The sequence below is a fragment of the Sus scrofa genome, chromosome 5, assembly GCF_054392235.1.
Source record: "Sus scrofa isolate SSC_HxYL_T2T_F1_AM1 chromosome 5, Sscrofa_HxYL_maternal_Yorkshire_Landrace_v2.0, whole genome shotgun sequence".
NCBI classification, from domain to species: Eukaryota; Metazoa; Chordata; class Mammalia; order Artiodactyla; family Suidae; genus Sus; species Sus scrofa.
In genome coordinates, this window is record NC_139387.1 from 66,641,605 (window position 1) to 66,668,465 (window position 26,861).

A 26,861-nucleotide genomic window follows, 5' to 3' on the forward strand; every position below is an offset into this window, starting at 1 on the left:
CGCCCTGGAGAGCGGCCCGGACCAGAGGGTAGGCGGGAGCGCGGCGCGCGGATTGGCCGCTTCGGCTGCCGTTGCGCCGCGGGATTCTGGGGATTGTAGTTTTCCTTAACGTAGTCTCTGCATGGCTAACTAGGAAGGAAACTACAATGTCCACAGAGCCTCAGCATGGCGTCTGTTTTCCGGACGGGGAGCGCTGTGGAGGAGGGGCCGAAACTACCTTTCCCACAGTGCAGGCGGGGGGGTGTTTGGGCCCCCGGTTCCCGCGGCCTGGGCGCTGGGAGGAGACCGTTGGGGCTCCGTAGGGGCGGCCCTGGGAGCGGGCCGTTTTTAGGGACACCGAGGAAACTCTGAAGGTTATTTTAAAAATTAAAAAAAGAAAACAAACCCTTAGAATGTAAAATGGTACAGCTTCTTGGAAAAAACATTTGGGAGTTAGTCTCAGTATTAGACGTGGAGCTACCACATGGCCAACAATTGCATCAGAAATGACACTCTGTGTCCCCACGAAGACTTGTGCAGTAATGTTCTGTCCTAGCAGAGTTATTCATAATGTCGGAAGGTGGAAATAACCCAAATGTTCAACAGGGGATGAATGGATAGGCCAATTGTATTTATATACAAAGGAATATTATTAGTCCATGAAAAGGAACACATGCTGCAATGTAGATGAGCCTTGAAAACATGCCAAGTGAAAGAAGCCAGACACAAAAGGCCACATATTATAGATTCCATTTAGAATGCAATTTTTTAGAATAGTAACATTTAAAGAAGAAGAAGTTGACGGGTGGTTACCAGGGGCTAGGGCTGGGGAGCAGCAGGAGGGAGGAGGCAGGGAATGGGGAGTGGTTGTTAACGGGTACTAGGTTTCTTTAAAGGCAGTGAAACTTCTAAAATGTATTTAGTGGTGGCTGCACAACTCTATTCTAAAAATCACTGAATTGTGTACTTTAAATGAGTGAACATTATGGTATGTGAATTACATCTCAATCATTAATAATGAAGAGTGTTTTGTCATCCTGATTTAATAGAGTCAGTGAGCTTCTTGTTTTGGCCTATGTTAGGCCATTGAGAATTTGACAAAGTTTGTGTGTTCATTAACGTTCTTCTGGAGAGCCTTTTGACTCCTTTTCAGACTCCTAAAGTGCTTTGTTAAACTCTTCCAAAATTCAGCTGAGGTAGAGTTCTCAGATTTAGCAATAAATATATAGGACATTCACATTTGAATTTCAGGCAAACAAATACCCCTTTAGTACAAGTATGTCCATATAATACTTGAGACACACTTTTACTTTTTAAGAAATGCTGCTTATCTGAAAGTCAGATTTAACCAAGTGTCTTCTGTTTTAACTGGCAACTCCAAATTGAGGAAGAGCAATAAAGGAAAGTTGAATCATCTCTGTCCGATCTATACAACACTTCAGAGGAACTAAAGCCAGTCAGTTCCTCAAAAGTAAATGCCACCAGAATTCCTGCTGTGGCACAATGGAATTGGCAGCATCTTGGGAGCACTGGGAAGCAGATTTGATCCCTGGTCCAGCACAATGGGTTAAGGATCGGGTGTTGCCACAGCTGCGGCTTAGATAGCAGCTATGGCTTGGATCTGATCCCTGACCTGGGAGCTCCATATGACAAAGGGCAACCAAAAAAAAAAAAAAAGTAAATACCACATGGTCAAGTCATGTTGTGAGGTTTCGACCTCCTGCCCAGCAAGGGGATGGAGGCATTGGTAACCTCCAAACTGCATTCCAGGGGGTCTCAGAGACCCTAGCCACATCCTCGCTGAAGATCAGGGAAGCAAAGGTCTGTGCTCCTGCAGGCTCTCCTCCTCCCTCACCTAAACCACTTTTGTTTGATTCTTCCACGAGCCCCCTCCACCTCCTGCTAGTCTCCTCTTCTGATGCCCTATCTCTCCTCCCCAGCTACGCTGCTAAGCCCTCATCTTTTGGCTGGAACTGCCTCTCCCCCAGGGTTTGTCCTCTGCCACTCTCTCTGCATCCCTGCTGACAAAGTCTTTCTGCCTCTCTGTCACCAGATTCAATCACCCAGCCCTCAGGAAGAAGGACTAAGACCTTTTGAACCAGGTAGTGAAACTCTGAACATATGCCAGACAAGTAGTATGTACACCAGCTTCAGGAGAGCAGTTTTTTCCTAGGGAAGGAGAGAGAGGAATGGGATGGAGAGGGTCTTGGGGTGGTTAGCTGTATATTTAACTTTTAAAGAGGTGAGGCAAATACGTAAAATCTCATGGTGGAGAGTGTGGTGTATTGTTTTCTTTGCATTTCTGTACATTTGAAATACCACACAGTTAAAATAGGACTTTATATTAAAAACAAACAAACAAACCTATAAGCAGGTTCACTTTAGAAAGTGTGGAAATACTTTAGTTATTTATTAAAAATATAATGTATAAAGATAAACCATAATCACATCATAAATTAAGACTTAGTAAAGGGAAGAAAATCTTATGAAGAAGTATTGTGTAGTCATATGGCAACCATTTGCTGAGAAGTACCCAGAATTGGTAATAAAGAGGTGAGGAAGAACAAAAGAAAGTATTCGTATAAATCTTCAAGGTGTCTGTAACCCAGGAAGGAGAAATTCACACATACAGGAGACTAGGAACAATCACTAAATGATACAGGTCAAGTTTAATATCTATGTGCTAAGTTGTTCAGAGTGGGTAGCCAGAACCGAACATCAGACTGATTCAAGGGAAAGGAAAAGTGGATACAGCTTTTTGGGGTTTTTTTGTTTGTTTGTTTTTGTTTTTGTGACTGCTCCACAGTATATGGAGCTCCCAGGCCAGGGATCAGATCCAAACTGTAGTTGCAACCCACACTGAAGCTGCAGCCACCCTGGATCTTTTAATCCACTGTACAGGGCCAGGGATCAAACCTGCATCCTGGTCTTGTAGAGATGCCGCCTATCCCATTGTGCCACAGCAGACACTCCCACAGCAATTTTTTTTTACTGGTGGGAAGAAGCTTAGATGAAGCATATACCCTTGAAGAGTTCCTGTTGTGGTTCAGTGGAAGTGAATCCGACTAGCATCCATGAGGACACAAGTTTGATCCCTGGCCTCACTCAGTGGGTTAAGGATCTGGTGTTTCTGGGAGCCGTGGTGTAGGTCGCAGATGCAGTTCAAATCCCGCATTGCTGTGGCTGTTGTATAGGCCAGCAGCTGCAGCTCCAGTTTGACCCCCTAGCCTGGGAACCTCCATATGCCCCAGGTGTCACTCTAAAAAGCAAAATAAATAATAAATAAATAAATAAAATACCCTTGGGGTCCTGGGCATATTTTGTATCCACAGTTTTCAATCTTTTCTTCCTATATTGCCTTCTCAAAGGAAACCGCTGAAGCATGCAAATCCTTTTAAAAATGCATATAATTTTCCCCTCCCTCTCTCCCCCCAACCTCTCCCTCCCCAACCCACACAGAAGCGCATTTTATGTGCTTTCAGGCACCCCACATAGAGGCACTTTTGGCCTGTGATGCATCAAATCTCTGCTGTTGCTGTGTGGTTTCTTGTAGTAAATTCCTAAGCAGCATGGCACACACCCACTCCCACTGGATCTGCATGCCTTCCATGCTCTCAACTCTCTTTCTTCTATTCCCCTTACCGCTTGGCTAAAAGAGCACAGGTGTCTAAACAGGGCCAAGATGATCATGTTACTCCCTGGGCCACATGGGTCTGCTTGGCACAGAGCCCCTGGGGAACATCAGAGAGAAAGGAAGCTCATTAAAATAGCTTGCAAGGCTCCAGCTGGCTTTCCATGAAGTTTGACACATAAGAGTCTAAGAGTTTAAAAATGATCCAGCCCTTTCCAAATGTTCAATGGAAATGAATATTGATTCAATGCTAGTCTGCAAATTTTTGCTAGACGCACCTCCTTTAAAAACAAAACCTGCTAAGAAAGCAGCAAAGGTGGCCGTGAAATCTCCCACAGTGGCTTCTGCCCCACCTTCACACACACCATACATTTGGGGAAGAAGTCTCCTGGAGTCACCCCAGAAGTGACCCGTCGTTGCTTCTCTGTCCCTGGCTTGTCTTTTCAAAGAGTTGATCCTCTGTGGTTGAGTGATAAAAATGTTTAAAACTCAGCATGATTGTACAGTGAATTTGTGGATAGTTCTGATTATGACACAGAGAGCAAGAAAGAAAAGGAGGAAAACTATTCCAAGAAAAAAAACAAACCACTGATTGAAGAGAGGTAGGGGGTGGCATGAGATTAAGTGAGGAGGGTAAGGGAACAAAATTAACCTTCTTTAGAAACCACAAACAAGGGGAACAGTACAATATTCTACATTCAGAAATGCCATGGCTACGTTGATATGTAAATCTGGCAGTCAAACAACAGAGTATTCTTGCTGCTGATATGGTAATCTTCAGAGGTACCGAGAAAAAGTGGGTGGGTCATGTGAAATTCATGAAATGCTTGAGGTGAATTCACTGTTGAAGTATTAGTCATGTTTTGTTTTGTGTGTGTGTGTGTGTTTTTCCCAACGTATTTCATAGATAAGTATTCCTCTGTCCTTTTTCTTTTTGAAAAGTTTAGCTTATTGTCATGAGGCTATAAAAGATTCCATCTCAAAGGTTTGGTTCTGTTCTAAAGGCATTTTGCAAAATGCCCCCCGCCCCTTTGGCCTACACGGGCAAATATGCCTACATTTGCATCCAGCACAGTACCTATTTACTCTCTGCACTGGCTAGAAAGTTCAGAGGCAAGAGCCCAAAAGGACATTTTCAGAATGAGCACATAATTCAGCTTCCAGCTTGTCAGCAGGAGCAAAATAAATAAATAATGCTAAAAAGGACTAAAACAGCCTGTTGACCAGGAAGGAAAAAGAAACCTGATCAGCATAAAAATAAGGAAGAGAAAATGAAGCTCAAGGAACGGAAAAACCTTCCATGTTCAAACTTTCCCTTATCTCTTCCCCTTCACCAACACACTGAACGCGTCACCTCCAACTCAGCAATGGCTTTTCTCAATGTTGTCCTAACTACTGTTCCTACTGAAAATTCTAAGCCATATATATATATAACTCATCCAGGAGGAAAGACTAAAGTGTGCCCTTATTTGAGGAAATAATAGGAGTTAACTTACTTATCTGATAAGCTATTGTTTAAAACTGAACAACTATTTATAAGAGATGGCTTGTTAAGCATTACTATTAGTCATTTACACTTTAGTATGAATGTGCTTTTTTTCTCCTTAAATTCTTGTACTTATTACCTAAAGACTAGGTTTAGTTAGGGAGAAAAGAGAACGATGTATATGGTTTTGAAGGATAGGTGTTCTGAGGCGGAGAGAGACCTGGGTAGATCTGATTGCTCTGCTGGGGCTTTGAAAATTTAAAGAGCTGTCAAGGAGTTCCTGTTGTGGCTTAGTGGAAACAAATCCAACTAGTATTCATGAGGATGTGTGTTCCATCCCTGGCCTCATTCAGTGGGTTAAGGATCCAGCGTTGCTGTGAGCTGCGGTGTAGGTCACAGACGAGGCTGAGATCCAGTGTTTCTGTGGCTGTGGCCTAGGCCGGCAGCTGTAGCTCCAATTCCACCCCAAGCCTGGGAACTTCCATATGCTGCAGGTTTGGCCCTAAAAAGTTTAAAAAAAAAGAGCTGCCAAATAGACACTGGATGCCCATGAAGGTTAGGGCAGGGGAGATAGGAGAGAGATGAAGGAGGATTAACAAGTGACAAGGTATCTGCTTTCAAAATTCTCTTGAGAGTTTACCCAACAGACACACACAAGACAGGCACATTTCATTCTACTGACTCAGACCTGAAGAATCTTAAACTTACCATGATACTTGTGATGGAGTAAGTACCAAACTCAGCCTGCATTTTCATTTAGAAACCCTTCTTTCAAAGCAGCTTCCTTCCATCAAAGCTCACTGTTGAGTTCCCATCGTGGTGCAGCAGAAAGGAATCCGACTAGGAACCATGTGGTTGCGGGTTCGATCCCTGGCCTCGCTCAGTGAGTTAAGGGTCTGGCAGTGCCATGAGCTGTGGTGTAGGTCGCAGACACAGCTCAGATCTGGCATTGCTGTGGCTCTGGTGTAGGCCAGCGGCAACAGCTCCAATTAGACCCCTAGCTTGGGAACCTCCATATGCCATGGGTGCAGCCCTAAAAAGACAAAAGACAAAAAAAAAAAAAAAAAAAAAAAAAAAAAAAGTTCACTGTTGAGATTGTTCCCAGTGTAATTTTTGATAAACCCAGAGTTGTTTGTCAAATGAAAATCTGACAGGCGCTCCTCTTCCAGATCTTTTTTTTTTTTTAATTTTCTTGCCTCGCCCACAGCATTTGGAAGTTCCCAGACTAGGAATCAAACACAAGCCAGAGCAAGCTACAGCAGTGATAATGCCAGACCCTTAAGTGCTAGGCCACCAGGGAACCCCCAGATCTTGAATTTTTTCTTTTTTTTTTTAATGGCCATACTTGGGGCATATGGAAGTTTCCAGGCCAGGGATTGAATCCAAGCTGCAAATTTGACCTATGCCACAGCTTCAGCAATGCTGGATCTTTAATCTAGTGCACCAAGCCAGGGATTGAACTTGTGCCTCTCCAGTGACCAGAGCTGCTGCAGTCTGAGTCTTTTTTTTTTTTTTTTTCCCTTTCCGTTTCACTGCTGAACCTGCAGCATATGGAAGTTTCCAGGTTAGGGGTCAATTCAGAGCTGTAGCCACCAGCCCACACCACAGCCATAGCAACGCCAGATCCAATCTGCATCTGTAACCTATGCTGAGCTTGTGGTGATGCCAGGTCCTTAACCCACTGAGCAAGGCCAGAGATCACACCCCATCCTCATGAATACTAGTTGGGTTCTTAACCTGCTGAGCTACAATGGGAACCCATGCAGTTGGATTCTTAACTCACTGCACCATGGCTAGAACTCTCCAGATCTTGCATTTTTAAGGGACAAATGACTGAAATCCCGAGTTATCCAAAGGAAGGATGGTTTTGGTACCTGTGACTTTAAGAGAGCAGAAAGGGACGCATTTCTCATTTTATGAATAACCTTAACTCCTTCAAATTTTGCCTCAATCTTCTCCACTTCTAAGGGGAAATAAATGCAATCTAAAATTTACTATTTGGGGAGTTCCCACTGTGGCTCAGTAGGTTAAGAACCCCATATAGTATCCATGAGGATTCGGGTTCAATCCCCGGCATCGACCAGTGGGTTAAGGATCTGACGTTGCCACAAGTTGCACAGTAGTTTGCAGATGCAGCTCGGATCTGGCATTCCTGTGGCTGTGGCATAGTAGGCCAGAAGCTGCAGCTCCAATTCAGTCTCTAGCCTGAGAACTTCCACATGCTATAGGTGTGGCCTTAAAAAGAAAAATAAATAAATAAAATAAAATGAAACTTACTATTTAGGGCCCTATTAGACTTAGGACCCTCAAGATATTTTCAAAAAGCTGCAAACAATATTGATGAGAATGTGTTAATACTTCCTGCCTCTATGTGTTATCTATTGCTAGATGTAAGCACTTTTGATTTTTTCTTTCTGGCATTACTTTTCTATTTTTTTTTGTGACTGAAGCTGTAGCATATGGAAGTTCCCAGGCTAGAGGTTGAATCAGAGCTGCAGCTGCAGCCCTTCACCACAGTCACAGCAAAAGCAACACCAGATCCAAGCCACATTGGCAACCTACACCGCAGCCTGGGGCAACACCAGATCCTTAACCCACTGAGTGAGGACAGGGATGGAACCTGCGTCCTCGCAGACACTATGTCAGGTTCTTAACCCACTGAGCCACAATGGGAGCTCCATTGGCGTTACTTTTAACATTATGGATAGTCTGATTTTTCCATTTGGTGTCACGTATTTTCATTTATTTTTGGACATATATCTTCATTTATTGTAGACATAGCTCCATTTATTTTCAATTCCTTTCAATTCCTTCCTCACCTGCATAAGAAGTCTTCCATTCCCTGATACAGCTTTAAACCTTTTTATAACCTTCTTATACATAGAATTGTTCCAAAAACATTCAAGTCTGAAAGTAGTTAATGTCAGTCTTCTTTAGTCAACACGATGTTACTTGAATGGTATAGCACCTCATCATTTGTGAGATAAAATACAATATTAGTATTAGTAAATCACTTAGTTTCCAAAACTACTTGCGTGAAATTTATCTCAGAGGAATGCAGGTATGGCCACATGGAATCTGACTGTGCTAATGGAATTTGTCACCCACACAGTCCTTTAGTAGAACAGCATGATTGTCCTAAAAATTTAGGTAGCATTGCTCCGCTGAGTCACCATTTCTGTTTCTGCCACTCATAAACGTGTCCAAGTCATTTAAAGATTTTCTTTTCTAAAAAAAAAAAAAAAAAAAAAAGATTTTCTTTTTTGCTTGCTATGTGAAATAGTTCCTTAAAAATATGTATGGTAAGTGTATCTCAAGATTCAGGAGTTCCCATCGTGGCTCAGTGGTTAACGAATCTGACTAGGAACCATGAGGTTTCAGGTTTGATCCCTGGCCTCGCTCAGGGAGGATCCGGTGTTGCTGTGAGCTGTGGTGTAGGCTGGCGGCTACAGCTCGGACTAGACCTCTAGCCTGGGAGCCTCCATATGCCACAGGAGCAGCCCTACAAAAGGCAAAAGACAAAATAAATAAATAAATAAAAATAAGATTCAAAGGACATCCTTTGATCCTTATTTTATAAATAAGCCATGTTGATTCTGCCCTCAAAGTTTATGGTCTTCAGAGACTCATGCCATGCTATTTCTCAGCCTTCACATATCCAAGATAAACTGCTTTTTCCCCCCCTTTTTGACTGCCCTGCAGCATATGGAGTTCTCAGGCTGGGGATCAGATCCGGGCTGTGCCATGGCTGTGACCTAAGTCGCAGCTGCTGCAGCACTCCATCTTTAACCCATTGTGCCAGGCAGGCTGGGTTGAACCTGTGTCCAGGCACTCCTCAAGATGCCGCCCAGCCCCTTGCACCACAGTGGGAACTCCTGAACTTTCCTCATGCCTGAGCCCTGTCAAGTTGTGCAGTGGCCTTTTCTGAACAGTTTCTGATACTGTCACCTCCCTTTGCAGCAGCAGTCACAGAACAGCCTCAGTACCATCTCCCGTGGGTGTGGATGTGTGTGGAGGAACCACAGTCCTGCTTGTCTGTATTTTGTCTTTTTTTTTTTTTTTTTTTTTCATTTCTTGGGCCGCTCCCGCGGCATATGGAAGTTCCCAGGCTAGTGGTCTAATTGGAGCTGAAGCTGCTGGCCTACACCAGGGCCACAGCAACGCTGGATCCGAGCCGCGTCTGCAACCTACACCACAGCTCACGGCAACGCCGGATCGTTAACCCACTGAGCAAGGGCAGGGATCGAACCCGCAACCTCATGGTTCCTAGTCGGATTCGTTAACCACTGCGCCACGACAGGAACTCCCCTGCTTGTCTGTATTTTAATCCGAGTGCGATAATTATCCTCTTTTCATTTCTGTTCTGCATTTTTTTTTTGCTGCCCAACATTTTCTGTGGTCTTCTACTTTTGGTGGACATAACCACAGCAATCTACAGGAACTTTGTCTAGGCATGTACATATTTTCCACACAAATACTGAGCTCTTTGTGCCTTTCATTTTTGCCTTTTAAGTCAGCTCTTTATTTCTGTTTCTTTTTGTCTTTTTCCAGGGCCGCACTCAAGGCACATGGAGGTTGCCAGGCTAGGAGTAGCCGCCAGCCTACGCCAGAACCACAGCAACATGGGATCCAAGCCGAGTCTGTCACCTACACCACAGCTCATGGCAACGCCCGACCCCCAACCCACTGAGCGAGGCCAGGGATTGAACCCGCAACCTCCTGGTTCCTAGTCGGATTCGTTAACCACTGAGCCACGACAGGAACTCCTTAAGTCAGCTCTTTAGACAGTCACTTTGTCTCCCCAACAAGATAGTACCTATTATTGAAACTGAGAGTTTACACACCTGGCCAGTTTTGTTACAGGACTCATTTTATATGCAGTGAAGTCATGTCTTCATGTCTTAAAGAGTTCAGTACTGCAGCCATTCCTCACTCCCGTGCTGCTCTCACAATGATGAGCTTCAAAACACAAGTAGCAACCCATTCCTTCCACTTTTTACCAGGAGTACATGGATGTCATTTTGAATTTTACAGATTTACTTCACATTTCAGCTCCAGCCTCTAGATAGTTTTCTAAATGAGAGAGAGAAAAGTCATTTTGTCTTGTGTAATGCTGCCTTCCTCCAACAAGCCTGGCGCCTTGTACTGTTGCCAGTTCAAGACAGCCGTGTGCTGGCTGATGCATGTGCCCTTAGGGGTTGGGCAAGAAATGTTGGTCTTGGAGTTCCTGTCGTGGTGCAGTGGTTAACAAATCCAACTAGGACCCATGAGGTTGCAGGTTCGATCCCTGGCCTTGCTCGGTGGGTTAAGGATCCGGCGTTGCCCTGAGCTGTGGAGTAGGTTGCAGACGTGGCTCTGGCGTAGGCCGGCGGCTACAGCTCCAATTCAACCCCTAGCCTGGGAACCTCCATATGCTGCAGGAGCAGCCCCAGAAAAGGCAAAAAGACAAAAAAAAAAAAAAAAAAAAAAAAAAAAGGAAAAAAAAAGAAAAGAAATGTTGGTCTTTTGCCGCAGTGTTTGGCCCCTCTGACTTCAGCCTGGGCTCTCTTGCCCCTTCCTCTGTGCCTCATCCTCTTTCTTTTTCAGAGGGTTCTTGTCTTCTGCTCTGTTGTTCTTATTGTTTTATGTTTTCCGTCAGTGAATCCTGGGAGGGGATTATCCTTTCCCTAAACCTCTATGATTTTCTCCAGTTTGTTTTGTCTGGGAAAACCTCCTTTCCCACTCAGCATGGAATTTTACTGTTGACAGTTTTACTCTGGCTGCTGCAGCAAGCATGCTTACAGGCATGCTCCCTTCCTGCCAGGTCCCAGCTTCTAGGAACCCCTCTCTCCCCACTCCTCTCCCCTCTCCTCTGCAGGGTCCCAGAGGTGACATGGGAGTGGTACTAGCTGCCCAGTTTCCTGCCCTACTATTGTGTTTCTCCACCTTCCCATCCCTCCTCTCATTCAGGCTTCTTTTCTCCCTTGTTTCTGCTCCTAAATCAAGACCCACTTCTCTCCTTGCCACTGATGCAGAGCTGGACAGCCTCTCCAGCTCCTCCGTCCTTGAGGTTTGGGAAAAGCTACCTGTGCAGTATCTCCAGGTTCGGGCAGGGCAGCTCAGGCTCCCACCAACCAAACGGCTGCTCTCTTGTTTCCACCTGTGCTGTCGCCCAGCTTAGAAGAGGCAGTTTGCTGGCGGGGGAAGAGGCTGGTTATGGAATTCTTCAAGGGAGCTGCCTCCCCATATTTCCCTCTTTAATGTTTTCAGCAAACAAGTGGTCACACCACTGGTAGTAAATTCCTGGATATTTTTACCCAACTCCCCATCAACACAATGTTATTGGACATGCTGTACAACCAGGCATATTGAGTAATGTCCTCATTAATCAATTTGCCAAGAAAGCAGGTTAGCCAACCAGTTAAGGATCTGGCATTGTCACTGCTGTGACTCTGGTTCTATCCCTGGCCTGGGAACTTTCGCAAGCCATGGGTGTGACTTAAAAAAAAAAAAAAAAAAAAAAAACCACTGGGAGAACTTGGTTTTTCTCATGCAGGTGGCAGCTCCTCAGCATCTTTTATTTTATTTTGTAGTATTTTATATCATGTCATAATGTATTCATGCTATACAGTGGTATGGTATTGGTACGTGGAATTTAATATTATAGTCTAAGGGGTTAGCATATATTAAGCTCTTACTAATATCTGATAACTAGATGAAGACTAACACAGTCTCTCATTCTTGCTCAGATGCCAGTGATCCTGGCAGGAGCACAGGCCAAGCCTCTGGACTCCCTTTCCCTGCCAGCTCTGTCTATCACACACAAGCAGCAGGTGACAGGAGCTACTGGGATGTCTTCATAGGTGTGCATTTCAGCCACATGACAATGTCTAATACAGGTTCCAGAAATTTTCTTAATCCCTCCCTCACCCAGAATTTTCATTCAACCCATTGTAATATCTATGGGAAAGGACATCAAGTTTCAAAATATTAGCGAGACATAGAACTCACTCTAGAGAAGCTTTTTGTTTTCAAATTTGTTTGACTATGTCTTACACAAGGTGACAGACTAAAAATTCTCAGTGCCTTCCATTCCCCATGCCATGCCTATAACAAATATCAAGAATAGGAGGATGCGCAGATGGAGGGATGCTAGACAGAGAGACCAAATTTAGAATCTTCTATTTATTCAATGGAGTTGAACATGTATTATTTAAGAGAGGTGAAAAAGAAAATTCGATGTTGTCTACAGAAAACTTCCTTCACCAGATGGAATTTCTCTTTTTCACTTGTAGAAATTAAAAAAAAAAAGTAGCTTTTTAATTTCAAAAGTAATATGTACCCATGGTAAGACATTCCCACAGCAAAGAAGGTTGTAAGATAAAAAGTAAAGCCTCTGGACTTACTCCCCAGATTCAACCACTGTGTAGCTTCCAGAAATGTGGGACGCATAACAAGGATATAGGTATCCCACTCTCATCTTTACACAATTTGTGTTAAATGACACACACTGTGTGCATTTTTTTCAATTGGCAGTATGTACTGGAATTAAGTTCCAAATCATTGTATATGGAACACTCTCCTTCCTTCAGTGTTGTTTTTCTTTTTTCAGTCTACTTTTTGTTTTACTTTTTATTTTTACTAGCTAAACAATGCAAAGCTACACAACAGTGATTATACATCTTTCTGTGCTTGTATGATTTTATAGGACAGATTCCTAGAAAAACCTCTAGCTTAAGTATATGTGTACTTGAATTTTGGCAGATATTGCCAAACTTTCCTCCAAAAGAGTTACAAAATATGTATTTCTACCAGTAGTGTATGTTTCCCCACTTGCCAGACAATATGGATTCCTAAAGATTTGCCAATGTGATACATTATAAATGATATCTTGTCGATATTTTAATTGGCATTTATTGAATTAGCGGTGAGGTGGAGTATTCTTTGCATATGCAGTGGGACGTTCATATTTCTTTTTCTGAACTACCAGTTCATATTCTTTGTTCATTTTTTTATACATGATTGGTCTTTTTCTTATAGATTTCTAAAAGTTCCACATATATTAAAGGAATTAGTGCCGACATCATATGTATTAACCATTTATTCCCAGATTGTTTGTCTTTGACTTTGTTGATTTTTTAATCAGCAAATTCCATTTGTTAGTCATAATTATTGATCTTTAACTTCTGGATTTTATGTCACACCTAGAAAAAGCTTTCTCCATGACAAGATTATATAAAAATTCATTGTTTTATTCTAGTACTTTAATGATTATTTATTCATTTATGGATTTATTTTTGCTTTTTTTTTTTTTTTAGGGCTGTACCCACGGCATATGGAGGTTCCCAGGCTAGGGGTCTAATCGGATCTGTTGCCTCTGGTCTACGCCAGAGCCACAGCAACTTGGGATCCGAGCCTCGTCTGCGACCTACACCACAGCTTACGGCAACGCTGGATCCTTAACCCACTGATCAAGGCCAGGGATTGAACCTGAAACCTTATGGTTCCTAGTAGGATTCGTTTCCGCTGAGCCACAAAATGAACTCCGATGATTTCATTTTTATGTTTGCTTTTTGTCCACTTGGAATTTACTTTTAATGTGCAGAGAAAAATATAGCTCTGCTTTTATCTTTTTCCTGAAAGACTAACCCTGTATCCCAACACCGATTTTTGAATATTTTTCCTCCTGTTTTGTATGCTCCTTTTAGTATAAACTTTGTTTGCACTTGGGTCCGTATCTGGACTGACTACCTTCTTCCATTGATCTGCCTATTTCAGCATTACTATTAATTAATGTAGCTTTAGATGTTTAAGAATCTAATGGCGTTAAGGCGGTGAAAATAATCTGCATGATATTATAATGATGGATATATGTCATTATACATTTGTTCGAACCCATAGAATGTACAACACTAAGAGGGAACTCTGAGATACAGAAAGTATGAACATTGAGTGATTATGATGTGTCGATGTAGGTTCATCCTTGGTTAAAAAAAAAAAAAGAAAAAAGAAAGAAAGGAAGATACCCTTCCAGAGAGTGATATTGACAGTGGGGGAGGCTATGCATGCGTGGGGGTCGGGATACGTGGCAAATCTCAGTACCTACCCCTCAAGTTAAAAACCTAAAGCTGCTCTAGAAGAACAAAGTCTTTTTAAAAATAAAGTAAATGTAGGGAGTTCCCATCGTGGCTCAGCGGTAACGAAGCCGACTAGAATCCACGAGGACGCAGGTCTGATCCCTGGCCTCGCTCAGTGGGTTAGGGGGACCCAGCATTGCCGTGAGCTGTGGTGTAGGTTTGTAGGTCGCAGATGTGGCTCGGATCTGGTGTTGCTGTGGCTGTGGTGTAGGCTGGCAGCTGTAGCTCCAATTTGACCCCTAGCCTGGGAACCTCCATATGACACAGGTGCGGCCTTTAAAAAAAAAAAAAAAGCAAAAGTAAATTTAAAACTAACCAAACCAATTTTCTCTCACCACTCTATTCTTGTTCTTGTATTTCCAGGTCTGTACTCAACTGCCAATAAAAAAAATTTAACTGTATGCTGTGTTTGTAAACATAACAATGTATGGTAACTTTTCTTTTTTTTTTTTTTTTTTGTCTTTTGCCTTTTTTTTTTTTAAGGGCTGCATTTGCGGCATACAGAGGTTCCCAGGCTAGGGGTCTAATCGGAGCTGTAGCCACCAGCCTACACCACAGCCACAGCAATGCCTGATCTGAGCTGCGTCTGTGATCTACACCCCAGCTCACGGCAGTGCCGGATCAGCAACTCACTGAGCAAGGCCAAGGATCAAACCCGCAACCTCATGGTTACTAGTCAGGTTCGTTTCCGCTGAGCTACAATGGGAACTCTCTGGTAAGATAATTTGACTCAATAGCTGCTATGATTTTTATTGTTGTTTTCCTTTCCAGCATTGCAGTGGAAACAACTTTGATTCATATCTATTTTTCTGATTTGTTCACACAAATGATAATTCCTTCTTGTGCTTCCCCAAGATAAATTTTTGGCTGAGAACTACATGACAGTGTCCCAGTGTTTATTCAGTTACCATATCGAACCCTTTAAAGTGCATAAAAACAGACAGTGCCTATTGAAAACTGAACACACTAGACCTGAGCTAGAATGTGGGTAAAAAACTCATGTCATCATGCCTTTCTTCCCACAAGCTCAGTGAGGGCAGGGTCCCAGAATCAGCCTTTACTATCTTTTCTTCCATATCAGGGATCTCCTATCTATGTATTTAGAGATAGAACTTTTCAGTCTTGGAGAAAGAGAGATTTACCAAAAGCATTAAGGAAACATTTGGAATCTTACTTAGTAACTGTAGCCATGATGGCTGAATTCTAACCCTTATGTGGTTTACCAGAGACTACATCCTTTCCTTTAACTATGCTTCCTCCTTTTCTTTTTCTTTCTTTCTTTTTTTTTTAAATTTTTGTCTGCACCCACGGCATTTCGACGTTCCTGGGCCAGGGATCGAACCCGTGACACAGCAGTGACTCAAGCCACTCCAGTGACAACGCAGGATCCTTAACCCACTGCACCACAAAAGAACTCCCTGCCTCTCTTTCTTGACATCCACAGGCATTTTGAAGGTTTCTTGAAAGAAGTGAATCACGGGTAGAAGGTTTAGAAATGAAAAGCCAGAAAGTTCAGAAATTACAGTGAGAAGGAAATGATCAATGGCTTGTTGGCAAACTCTGTCCTTCCCCATCATCATTTTCACCCCTACTCCCTCTCCCAGAGGAGATGTGAAAGTTCAAAGCTAGGCATCGCCTCTGTAGGACCTGCCAAGAGAAATTTCTCAATTAGGCTTCTAACTTTTTTTTTTTTTTTTTGTCTTCTTAGGGCAGCACCCAAGGCATATGGAGGTTCTCAGTCTAGGGGTCTAATAGGAGCTGTAGCCACCGGCCTATATCACAGCCACAGCAACACTGGATCCAAGCCACGTCTATGACCTACACCACAGCTCACAGCAACATTAGATCCTTAACCTGCTGAGTGAGGCCAGAGATCGAACCTATGTTCTCATGGATGCTCGTCCGGTTCACCACAAGAACTCCTAGACTCCTAACTTCTAATGCTCCATCTTGAAGCTGTAGGTGGATACTATTTTAACCACCAGCCACAGAAAACCTGGGAAATAGGAACTGATAGACTCCCTCATGAAACAGAATAGAAGTGGCCTTAACTGGTTTATGTGACCACACAACAGACTAGAGCTGGTTACCCTGTGAAATCATGGGCTCTTCCTTTGATGACCTTCTGCCTTAGACAGACTTCCTGAATTGGGCTAGTGAATGGACTGAAAGACCCTTGGGTTGGGCTGTGTGTGAGACATAGAAAGCTTCCCCAAGGAAGTGGCTGCTGAGCCAAATCTAAAATGAGATTCAGGAGTTCCCGTTGTGGCGCAGTGGTTAACGAATCCGACTAGGAACCATGAGGTTGCAGGTTCGGTCCCTGCCCTTGCTCAGTGGGTTAAGGATCCGGCGTTTCTGTGAGCTGTGGTGTGGGTTGCAGACACGGCTTGGATCCTGCGTTGCTGTGGCTCTAGCGTAGGCTGGCGGCTACAACTCCAACTAGACCCCTAGCCTGGGAACCTCCATATGCCACGGGAGCGGCCCAAGAAATGGCAAAAAAAAAAAAAAAAAAAAAAAAAAAATTGAGATTCAAAGAGGCACAAAAGGGAGAGAAGAGAAAACAGCATTCCAGATAGAGGGAAGAATATAAACAAAGGCATAGCAGGAGTTACAAATAATTCAAAACTGCGTCTTCACAGTATTAAATGCCAGGTAAGGAGTTCTTGCTGTGGCGCGGTAGGTTAAGAATCTTACTGCAGAGTTCCCATCATGGCTCAGTGGGTTACATACCGGACTGGTATTCATGAGAATGTGGGTTCAATCTCTGGCCCTACTCATTGGGTTAAGGATCCGGTGTTGCTGTGAGCTATGGTGTAGGTTGCAGACGCAGCTGGTATCTGGCCTTGCTCTATCTGTGGGGTAGGCTAGGAGGTGCAGCTCCAGTTTGACCCCTAGCCTGGGAACCTCTATATGCCATGGTGTGGCCCTTAAAAAAAAAAAAAAGAAAGAAAGAATCTGACTGCAGTGGCTTGTGTTGCTATGGAGGTGTGGGTTCGACCCTGGGCCCAGCATTAGCATTATGGAAGCTGTGGCTTGGATTCAATCCCTGGCCTGGGAACTTCCATATGCCTCAGGTGTGGCCATTAAAAAAAAAAAAAAAAAAAAAAAAAAAAAAAAAAAGCCAAGTAAAGAGTGACACGGATGATGTGAGAAGTAGGAAGTGGCCAGGTCCTGGGGGTCCTGGTGAACCATGATCAGAAGCTTGGGTTTAGGAGTTCCTGTTGTGGCACAGCGGAAACAAATCCAACTAGGAACCATGAGCTTGTGGGTTCGATCCCTGGCCTTGCTCAGTGGGTTTAGGATCCAGTGTTGCCATGTGAGCTGTGGTGCAGGTTGCAGACGCGGCTCAGATCTGGCGTTGCTGTGGCTCTGGCGTAGGCCAGTGGCTATAGCTCTGATTAGACCCCTAGCCTGGGAACCTCCATATGCCACGGGTGCTGTCCTCAAAAAGACAAAAGACAAAAAAAAAAGAAAAAAAGAAGCTTGGGTTTAAAAAGAAAAAGGAGTTCCCTTGTGGCTCAGTGGATTAAGGATCCAGTGTTGTCACTACAGTGGCTTGGGTTGCTGCTATGGCACAGATTTGATCCTTGGCCCAGGAACTTCTGCATGCCATGGGCATGGCCAAAAAAAAAAAAAAAAAAAGGAAGAAGCGGAAGGTTGGGTTTTGTCTTACCATGTTACCTATGGTAACTGGGATATCCCCTTATACAAATATCATAGTGATGCCCTTACCAAAAAGAATGTAAGACAATTTTGAAATTAGCCTAATTAATGAAAGTTGGTGAGATTCCTGTCATTTGTACACCAAGGGGATTATCATATCATTCTAATATTGACAGAAAGTTGTCTTCTTGGAGTTCCCATCGTGGTTCAGTGGTTAACGAATCCGACTAGGAACCATGAGGTTTCGGGTTCGATTCCTGGCCTTGATCAGTGGGTTAAGGACCTGGCATTGCCGTGAGATGTGGTGTTAGTTGCAGACGTGGCTCGGATCCCATGTTGCTGTGGCTCTGGCATAGGCCAGCAGCTACAGCTCTGATTTGACCCCTAGCCTGGGAACCTCCATATGCCATGGGAGTAGACCTAAAAAAAAAGGCAAAAAGACAAAAAAAATAAAAATAAAAAAAAAAAAAGTTGTCTTCTCTTAGCTTCTTACACTAGATTATCGCAAAATTGGACTTATGTATTGGAAAGATCATCCTGGTAAATTTGCAAGAAGTGGTTTTAAGGGTATTGAGACTGGAAGCAGGGAAATTAAATTCTTTGGGAATTGTCTAAGTGAACAATGACAGAGGGTTGAACTAGGACCACAGGTAGAGGCAACTGTTGACGATAAAATCAGCAGATTTGTGAAAAGAGGTGGTTTCATATAATGTGGCAGCAATGAAAATGTACCTCTCAGAAAGGGTCACAGTTGACAGATAACCCCGGCTCCTATGCTCTGAAATCCATCACTGCTTCTTACTGAGGGCATATTTCCCAAAAGCTAATTCATGCCTGAGTATGTGATGGGGGGTGGGGATGCTAAGAAAGCCCCATTCCTAGGAAATGTGCAACTTTTGCTCTAAGAGGTTCCATCAGCTTTGCTGAACTTTCTTAGAACTGCCCTGCAGTCTAAGGTTCTTCCACTCAACCAACCTCCCTCCCTTCCCCCTTTGTTCATTCCTTCTTTTCTTCCTTCCATGACTCAGAAGGGTTGCATCTGCATCATGGTCTGATGGTTGTGCCAGAGAACCTGAGCTAAACTTATGGTGGCTAAGTATTGGGGCTCTGGAGTCACAATAACCTGGGTGTGAATCTGGCCCCACCGTTCCTAGATAAGTGAGTTCAAGCAAATCATTTAAAAGAAGTGTCAATCTTGTCATCTATAAAATCATGCTGCTTGTGGGGATGAAATCAGTCAGGTTTATAAAGTACTTAGAACAGTACATAGTAAGTGCCTGATAAATGTTAGCCATTCTTATTATTTGGTATGTGGCATGAGGAAAGGAAGAAGATCAAGGGGGTGATTCTTAGGTTTCTAATTACAGTATATAATCACAAATATTTCCCTCAAGTTAATTCTCCTTTTGAATATAGCAGATAGCCTTTTGCGTACAAAAGATATTAGGAAACCCTTTTCTTTCCTCCTCACTCCTACGTTTCTTGACTCCCCCAGCTTTCATGGTTAATGGAAGGTAAAATATAAGATAATATATCAAAATGGACATAAAAAAGACTCCTCAGAGTTCCCTTTGTGCCTCAGCAGTAATGAATCTGACGAGTATCCATGAGGATGCGGGTTCTATCCCTGGCCTTGCTCAGTGGGTTAAGGATCCGGTATTGCTGTGTGAGCTGTGGTATAATAGGCTGAAGACACGGCTGGATCCTGCATTGCTGTGGCTGTGGTCTAGGCCAGCAGGTGCAGCTCCAGTTCAGCCCCTAGCCTGGGAACGTACATATGTCACAGGTGAGACCCTAAAAAATCAAAACAAACAACCTCCTGGACTCTGGGGTTTATGGGGGGCCTTTTAGCTATGTTACCACAGGCTCACCAGCTTCCAGCAGGAGGAAAGCTATGAGAATACGCTTCTGCCCTGTGGAGGAAAGGGCCATTCTAGAGCTTTTTCATATTACAAGGGAGAAAATTTATCTATCTTCCCTAAGGATCTGAAAAACTAGGTGGGGGTATTCCAAATTAAATGATTTTTATAGATTTTTATTTAGTACAATTTAGCTATTAAATATGAGCTGGCAAGCACACTGCAAAGTGCGTCTTAACATGTGATCGTCCTCATTCCAGGAACAAAATCCAAATCATAGACTGGAATATGGAATTATACTAGCAAAATGGAAGGGAAGGGAAAATGTAAACAAATTCCTGAACAAAATTTTAGGAAATATATGCTATAAACCTGGGACGGGGAAGAAAATCTAGCTGAACAATGGTTTATAGGAGAAATACCATGGACTTCATGTGAACCACTAGCTCCTTGGAGCTAAAAGTGCAATTTTGGCTTGTTAAAAAATGGATGTAATCTCAGGCTGCAGAGTAGAAGTACAATATACTGATAATGAAAAACGTTAGTTTCTTCATCTGCAAAATTAGGGTCTGGATGAGATGATTTCTGAGTCCCATACAGCTCGACTATTTTATGAGTCTTCGGCTCTATAACTTTAACATTCTAAATTTAAATCTCTGCCTTTTCAGGAAGTGACCACAGAAAGAATATATAGGCTTGATGAAAACATAGTCCATTTCTCTATTTAACTTTATAGCTCCAATGCTCTCCAGTGGGGGGAATTCTTTTTAGGTGTTGATGTGACCCCCAGATGCCTCCTGAAGGGCACGTGACAATGGAACAAAATTGCATATGTCGGTTTGCACTGGGTCAAACTTTGCACAAAACTATTTCTCTTGAGGTGGCAAACTTGAGCAACCAGTTTTTCCTGAAGTTTGCCTGAAAATATGTTTATGATGAGCTGTGCTGTCATTCTTCTATCTTGCCATAGCCTTGGAGAGCCCCTCCCAAGCCAAATGGCTGCTCATTGACGTTGGTAATCAAGGATTTCAGAAACAGAGATCAAGGTCAACATGGGACCATGACAAAAAGGACAAGAAATCCCTAGTACACAGGTGCCCTTACCGGGTTCCGCTGCCTTTACGCCAAGGAGGCCATAGATCCCAGCATAACAGGCAGCCTGTGATGATTTTGTGGGCAACCAGTGAGCGCCCCACTCCATTCTCTTCTGGACCCCCTCATTTGGCATTTTTAAGCATTTTCAACATCTTTTGAGAGAAGGGCAGTGAAAGAGAACAATCACGGGGGAAAGCAAAGCTTTAATAAAAATAGAATTCCAAATATTTCAGCTGGGCTCTCTTTGTGTAGCTAAAAGAGATTTAGAGCATGGATCAAAAGCCCTATATCTCCTTGTTCTGCAGTTAACCAGGTGTATGCCCTTGGGCAAGCCACTCAACAACTCCAGGCCCCTGTTTCCTCTCTTGTAAAATGAGGAGGAACCCCATCTTGCTACTTTCAAGAGTGTAGGAGTCCTTTTTGGCAGCCCTGTTTCATAGCGCACCCCTAACCGAGGACCAGGTAGGTCACAGACTAAGAAGGGAAGGTGTCGTATATAGGCTTGCAGGTAAACTTGGTGAAGCCAGTTAGAGGGATCCTGGAACTGAAGTGTTCGAAGGGCAATAAGCAAGAATTGAAATCCCTGGACGGCCCGATTCCTGCCTCAAGTAAGTCCCTCCCAGGTATTAGTTGAGTGGCTCCTTGTCTCATTTTCTTCATGCTGTCAAACAGAAGAGCCCATAGGGAGTGGGGCTATGGCCAATAGATCATGTCCCCAGTGTTCTGGGAAAAGAGAGAGGTAGCAGAAAGGCCAGAAGAGGAACATCCGCTGCAAAGGGACCACAGCGGACTACTCTGCTCTCTTTCCAGGTTGGAAGGACCCGGGAGCCAGGGAGCTGCTGCATCCCTGGCTGCCTCTGTACCTTCATCCCCTCAGCAGCACAGCCACCGACTTGGGCAAGGAAATCAAAACCTCGGACAAGAAGTGGTAAGTCCAGGAAATGTTAAATTAGTTGGGCTTTTGGAGATTTTTGTGGGATCCGTAGACATTTGTATTTTCAGGGGAGAGATTTTCCTTTTTTATTCTGGGACCATATGCAGAACCTCAAATTTACTGTTGTCCCCATTTTTAAATGTATCATTCAATGGGGAGGGCTTTTCTGATGACTTCCCTTCTCTCCTTCTGCTGATGTAGATTGTGAACTCTGCTACCAAAGTTCCTAATTGTTCTGTAGGGTCAGACTTCGGGGTCCCCTTGGCTAAGGTGGGTTTGGCTCTTGCAGTGGGAGAACGCCCCCAAACACCACATTCATCTCAGGAAATTCTCCAGTGGTCATTTCTCTGTGATACAGGTGAGATGGCATTTGCTACTGTGTCCCTTTAATTGCTATCTCTGTCTTGGCCCTAAGAACTTGTCCAGACCCGTGGCTTACCCTTGGGCCTGTTTTCTTTTGTTGTACTACATATCTGTTCTCTGCGGACTCCTGACTTATTCCGCCAACTATGCAAAACCTATATTCTCCCTGGAATCTGACTTGTCTGCCCCTTCAGGGGTCCTGCATGGCTTCTGTGTCAGATGGGATGCCCTGCCTCTGCTCTCTACCTGAGCTCCAGTCCCACCTCCCAGACTGCCTACTGGTCATTTCTTCTGGAATGTGCCCCTCATTGTTCTGCCAAGCAGATTGCAACATATCCAAAAACAAACCTCATTTTTTGCCACAAACCAGCTGCTCCTATAACCTCTCAGCCCCTGTCAACAGTCTGTCATTTAGATGAAAAGCAAAGTCCTCTTGATCTAATCTCCTTTCATTGCCCTCAGCTATTCAGTCCCCAAGAACAATCAGATTTTCTTTCAAATATTGATCATTGTTTCTATCCTTCCCTTCCTCCCACGCCTCCCCCCGCATCCCGTGACCATTTCTAGGTCATCACCACTGCTAACATCATCTACTGTTCATGTCCACTCTTTCCCTGTCCCTGTGCAAGGCCAAGGCCAGACCTCTCTTAGTTAATTAAGTCAAAACCCTGAAGCTGGAGTTCCCATCATGGCGCATCGGAAACGAATCCGACTAAGAACCATGAGGTTGTGGGTTCGATCCCTGGCCTCACTCAGTGGGTTAAGGATCCAGCATTGCCGTGAGCTGTGGTGTAGGTCACAGATGTGGCTCGGATCTGTTATTGCTGTGGCTGTGGTGTAAGGCCAGTGGCTACAGCTCCAATTAGACCTCTAGCCTGGGAACTAACATATGCCCCAGGTCCGGCCCTAAAAGGACAAAAGACAAAAACAAAAACAAAAAAAATCTGAAGCTTTTCCCTATTTCCTGTCCTATAGGCTTCTTCCCTTATCAGGGTGTTAAATTTCCCCTAATTTGATCCCATTCTGGACAATCCTTCTGCCAGCCAGTTATATCAGAATGGAAAGTTTAATGGATTCGGAATTAGTGGACCTGCTTTCAAATCCCAGCAGAACCGCCTGGAGGAACTCACTGATTCCTGGAGCCTTGGATCCCTATGGGCAAAGTGGGGATAATGGTGCCTGTGTCACAGGGAATTTTATGAGGATTTAATGAGGGAATGTGTGTGGAGGCAGTTTAACATTGTGTTCAGAAACCACATTTGAGCTGACTCATTGGTTCCAGGCCAGGCTTTGTCACTCGGGTCACTGTGTGACCTGGAGCAAGTTCCTTAACCACTCTGGGCTTCTCGTCTTCATTTCTTTTTTTTTTTTTTTTGTCTTTTTGCTATTTCTTGGGCCGATCCCACGGCACATGGAGGTTCCCAGGCTAGGGGTCGAATCGGAGCTGTAGCTGCCAGCCTACGCCAGAGCCATAGCAACACGGGATCCGAGCCGCGTCTGCAACCCACACCACAGCTCATGGCAATGCTGGATCCTTAACCCACTGAGCAAGGCCAGGGATCGAACCCGCAACCTCATGGTTCCTAGTTGGATTTGTCAACCCCTGTGCCACGACGGGAACTCCTCTTCTTCATTTCTGAAATGACAACACAGCCAGTGCCTACCTCATCATAGGTCTGTAGTGATGATTAAATGAGATAATCCATGTAAGCTTCTTGGAGTGCCTGACATAATGAAGATCTAATGGGTCTAAGCCATTACTATGTGCAAGAGACCTAGTACATTGATTGACATCTAACTAGCACTTGATAAATGTTTGAGGAAGTTTGTTGATGAATTCATCTTATCCCAACTAATCTCATTTCCTATGAATTCTTGCTAGGCACATTCTTGTGCCATTCCTCCTCCAGGCAGGCTGACTACCCGGGCCTTTCATGAATATATCTCTCCCTTTTCTTGCCTTTGGTTATGGTATGTCTCTTTTCTAGATTGTCATAGTTTCTTTCCCCGACTATCCAAATTCTTCCGATTCTTTTTTTTTTTTTTTTTTTTGTCTTTTTCTGGAGCACATATGGAGGTTCCCAGGCTAGGGGTTGAATCGGAGCTGTAGCTGCCGGCCTACACCAGGGCCACAGCAACTCAGGATCCAAGCCGTGTCTGCAACCCACACCACAGCTCACGGCAATGCCGGATCCTCAACCCACTGAGCGAGGCCAGGGATCAAACCCGCAACCTCATGGTTTCTAGTCGGATTTGTTGACCACTGAGCCACAACGGGAACTCCCAAATTCTTCACATTCTTTAAGGTCCATCCTAAACCTGGCCTCCACAAAATGTTCCATCACTTCGGTGCTTATTGATGTCTCACTTTTCTGAACCAGTTCCCCTCGATCGGGCATTGGGTGCACTTAGATGTGACATCTAAATATAGTTTATGTCCTCAACTAGTTTGAAAAATCTTCCTCAGCATCATTTTGGAATACACAGTGAGTATCATGAATATTTAACCTGCTAGACGACCTTATCTCTTCGAACTATCTCGTATGCGTTCCCAGATTATACTGAGGGTGGAATTTGGAGAAAGGGATATGTACTTCTGAGGATGAGGAAGGATCCAGAATTCTGAAAAGGCTTTTCGGACCTGCAGTCTCTTATCAACAGTGTGACACCTGAGGGCGGGCAGATGAGGGGGTGAGGGGAAGGGCTCCTACGAGGTGGGACCTATGGCCTCCTGTGGGCTCTGTCTTGGAGAAATGCTAAGGCCCAGGTGGGGCAGACCATGGCTGACACAGGCAGGAAAGTGTCCCCATTCGAATCTGGTTCTTGCTGTGACAGGTTTTGCCTTGAACCAGTTTCTCAAGCCTCTTACATTTTTGCACAACATTTGCCCTATTGAGAAACTGGTTTTGCACGAAACCTCCCATGGCTTGGAGCAAGTATCCATGACGGTGTTTGCATACCGCTGGGGTTTTACCCCTCCCGTGTGTGCCAGTAAGGATGAAGCGGCATACAGATGACTCGCCATGAAGGACACAACTGTGGCCTCCCAAACCGAGACTCTTTGAACTATGTGAAAGGTTCATGGCAGGATTTCGCAATGACAGAGAAGGCCAAGAAAGCCCAGTCTAGAAGGCAAGGTTAAGAACATTGTCTTTGCCCCAGTTCTCACAAAGCCCTCTTTGAGTTCTGTGGCCACAGCGATGCCTGTCTCTGGACTCCTGCACTACCTATTGCCTGGACTACATGGTTCAGTTGGGTTATAGGTGGAATTCTATTTTTTTTTTAATTTATTTTATTTTTTTTGTCTTTTTGCTATTTCTTGGGCCGCTCCCGTGGCATATAGAGGCCCCCAGGCTAGGGGTGGAATCAGAGCAGTAGCCACCGGCCTATGCCAGAGCCACAGCAACGTGGGATCCAAGCCGTGTCTGCGACCCACACCACAGGTCACGGCAACACCAGATCCTTAACCCACTGAGCAAGGCCAGGGATCGAACCTGCAACCTCATTGTTCCTAGCTGGATTTGTTAACCACTGAGCCACAACAGGAACTCCTATAGATGGAATTCTAGAAATGGCTTTCTGTGCTAGTTGTAAGTCCCCTAAGAACACAGACTCTCTTCTTTGTTGTTCCTCTGCCGAGCCTCTCGATACAATTTAACTCAATGGTGGGCACAGTAAGATTATCCACAGTGTTGAAGGATTTGTTTTTGGAAACTCAGTTCATAGAAAGTGGCTCCACAAGGAGAATTGGAAGACCCGTTTCTGTTTTGGATGGTTGGGCAGGGGGAGCCGGTCCTCACTGGCATGGCTGTCAGCAGCAGCGGCAGCCTCCTTTCGTAGGTCAGGGAGTCCTGACAGTACAGGTAGGACATGTTTTCATTGCTTTCCCACCTCGGAGAAAAAGACGTTCCACCCAGTGCCTGAGACCTCATCCCGAATCCCTTCCCCTCTCACCCATGAAGACCATACAGTGAGAGCGATGAGAGGCATCAGAGATTGTCCAACTCAGTTCCTTTATTTTATAGATGAGGAAACTCAGAGCTCAGGGAAGAGCAGCTGAGGGGGGTGGATAGAGGATGTACTGGCTTTGGCGTCAGGGAGGATTGGACTGGAGTCCCAGGGCTGCCACTCTGTAGCTGTGTGACTGTGGGAGAGCCTTGTCACGTCTTGGAGCCTCAAGTTCCTCATCTTTAAAGTGGGAGAACAGGAGTTCCCGCCTTGGCTCAGTGGTTAATGAATCTGACTAGGAACCATGAGGTTGCGGGTTTGATCCCTGGCCTTACTCAGTGGGTTAAGGATCTGGCGTTGCCGTGAACTGTGGTGTAGGTGCAGACGCAGCTTGGATCCTGAGTTGCTGTGGCTCTGGCGTAAGCCAGTGGCTACAGCTCAGACTAGACCCTTAGCCTGGGAACCCCCATATGCTGTAGGAGCGGCCCTAGAAAAGGCAAAAAGGCAAAAATAAAACAAAACAAAATAAAATGGGAGAACACCGCCCGCCTCCTGGGGTGGGAGTGAGAATTGAGGGAATATGGGTCAATACAGTGCTTGGCAACAGAGATGCTCAATGCTTGTGGGCTCTCTCACCTTTCCCTCCTCCACTGTCCTGCCCAAAGTCACAAAACTATTCAGTGCTGGCCTCTCTTCTTATTCAAGCTAAGTGATTTTTCAATTACATACTAAGGCTAGCCTCCTACTGAAAAATTAAGATCAATCATTAAAATTAAAAAAAAATTAC

General features: G+C 44.3%; 1 protein-coding gene across 1 annotated transcript in view; it reads left to right on the forward strand.

The window, feature by feature from the left end:
- The window catches only part of DUSP16 (dual specificity phosphatase 16), a 209,326-nt gene that overhangs the window by 78,421 nt on the left and 104,044 nt on the right, over nt 1-26,861 (forward strand). The window contains exon 4 of the mRNA XM_084956723.1: nt 21,640-21,757. The gene's annotated coding sequence lies outside the window, so the exon portion shown is untranslated. The remainder of the gene's footprint in view (nt 1-21,639; nt 21,758-26,861) is intronic.